The sequence below is a fragment of the Penaeus japonicus genome, unplaced genomic scaffold (genome assembly GCF_977035675.1).
Source record: "Penaeus japonicus unplaced genomic scaffold, GWHDUDI00000001_assembly GWHDUDI00000031, whole genome shotgun sequence".
NCBI lineage: Eukaryota > Metazoa > Arthropoda > Malacostraca > Decapoda > Penaeidae > Penaeus > Penaeus japonicus.
Genome location: NW_028234433.1, coordinates 9144755 through 9147254, shown reverse-complemented (window position 1 = coordinate 9147254; position 2500 = coordinate 9144755). Strand labels below are relative to the sequence as shown.

The following is a 2500-nucleotide window of genomic DNA, read 5'->3' as shown; positions in this document are numbered from 1 at the left end:
AATACGAGCACACGGGCATGCATCATTGCCTCTCGCACGCAACACACACACACACACACACACACATACACACATACGTACAAGCGATCAAGTTAGATCCATTTCCCCCTTGGTCCGCCCTCTCTTATTTCCTTTTCCCCCTCGGCCTCGTTGGAAAGGGGTCACGATCACTTTACGTATGTTTTTTTTTTTCTTCTTCTTCTTCTTCTTCTTTTTTCGGGACCAGAGCTCTACATCTTCCGGTTTTCATCTCCAAACACAAACACACATGCAATTATAAATTCATTGATTCATATTGCCAAAAATTTTCCTTTCACTTTTTCTAGAAATTATATAAAGATAATGATGTTAGCAACTATAATGACAATATGAATTAATAGTAAACATAATACAAAATGGTATATGCTTTTGTGTAAAATCTTTACATTTTTGTTACGATAGCTAAATCCATTATCTATTCATTATTCAAAATATGATACTGATAATAGTGAGGATATTAATGAAAGTAACGTCAAACATAACATTATCTTCATTACAATAAAATGAGACGGACAAATTAACCACACTGAAACGACAGATACACAAACAAACAATGCACACTGAACACAAACACAAACAACCAAGTCCACACATTCACACACTCCCCAGGAACCGCGGACTTTCTCTCACAAAGGGATGTAAACAAACTTTGCAAAATCCACTTCCTTTAACCTCGCAAAAAAAAGTCGACCATGATGACGTAGGGCCTAAAGAAACCTCAAAAATGTCCAGCTGGCACCGTGGCACTCTGGCACATAACTCTCGTTAACTATTGCTCAAGGGAAGTTAGGAAAGGAGAGACGCAGGGCCACAGTCATTTGTCATTGCTTGCCTGAGTCACGTTGCAGGAGGAGGGTCGATATGGCTATGTCTATCTATCTATCTGTCTATCTATCTATCGAACAGGCTGTTCCTTCGTTTCTCCTGTTTCTCTCTCTCCGTGTCGACGTTTTTTCCTATTTCTTTATATACCTATTAGTCTATTTGAATTTGTCAATCTATCTATCGATCTACATTTCACATTATTTATCTGCTTATTTATCTATTCCTTTTACTATCTACCCGTCTCTCTATAACAAAATTTTATTTCTTTCATCCTACTTCTCTCTCTCTCTCTCTCTCTCTCTCTCTCTCTCTCTCTCTCTCTCTCTCTCTATCTATCTATCTATCTATCTATCTATCTATCTATCTATCTATCTATCTATCTCTCTCTCCTTCTCTCTCTCTCTCTCTTTCCATTTCTCTCTCTTTCTCCTTCCATTTCTCTCTCTATCTATCTCTCTATATATATCTGTTTATCTATCTGTGTGTGTATGTGTGTATGTGTGTGTGTGTGTATGTGTGTGTGTGTGTGTGTGTGTGTGTGCATGTGTGAGTGTGTGTCTGTGTATACACAAATTCCTTAAAAAGATGAAGAGAAAAAGAAAATAAAGATTATTCAAAATCCCATTCCTCTTCGCCCGCCTTTTAACGGCCGGCGATTCATTAAAAGTTTACCAATGACTTTTTTTTGAAATCTTAGTTCCGAAAATACTAAAATTACTTCTCTTAGAGTGCATGGAAGTTCTTTAATGCTTTGGTAATTCAATGAAAGTGTTGATTCAAAACAGACACAGGAAACATGATTAAAGACACACGGAAAAAAGAAAAACGAAAAGGCAGTGAAACTTAAAGCGGAAAAAAGGTGGAAACAGAAAAAGGAGTAACGAAAAGAAGTATGAAAACGGATGAAACGAAAACGAGAAGACAAAAGAAAAAAAACGGAAAACAGCGGCCCAGAAAATTTCAAAATGAAAAAATCGAAAAATGAAAAACAAGAACACAAAAAACGAAAACATTAGAAACGATGAAAAAAAGTGGAAACATTTTGAAAACAAAAGTAACACAAAAACACGAAAACAGAAGAAAAAAATAGAAAAAGAGAAATTTGATTTTTTTTAATGAAAATAGAAACTACTACTGATAATGATAGTGGTTACTATTATCATTATTACGATGCTGATGATAATGAAAGTATTGATGATAATGACTATGATGATAATAGTAACAGAAAAATAAAAATAGTAAATGATAATGTTATTAGTAAAAATACTGATAATGAGGAGAATCATAATATCATTTATAATGATGTTAATGAGGAAATTGATATCACAATGAGAGAATGATGATGATAATGAGGATGATAAAGATAATAGTAAAAATAAAAATGATAGTAATACTTAGAATAATGATATTGATATGAATATCACAATGATAATGAATAATAGATAATAATAAAGATAATAATAAAATAAATAATAACAATAACAATAAGAATAATGATAGTAATAACAATGACCATGATAATGATGATAATTATAATGATGATAATTATAATGATGATAATTATAATGATAATTATAATTATGATAATTATAATGATGATAATCATAATGATGATAATTATGATAATAATAATTAT

At 32.3% G+C, this 2500-nt stretch overlaps 1 protein-coding gene across 3 annotated transcripts in view; it reads right to left on the bottom strand.

Moving 5' to 3' along the window:
- The window catches only part of fusl (transmembrane protein fuseless), a 133238-nt gene that overhangs the window by 109430 nt on the left and 21308 nt on the right, over positions 1-2500 (bottom strand). The gene's annotated exons all lie outside the window — the stretch shown is intronic.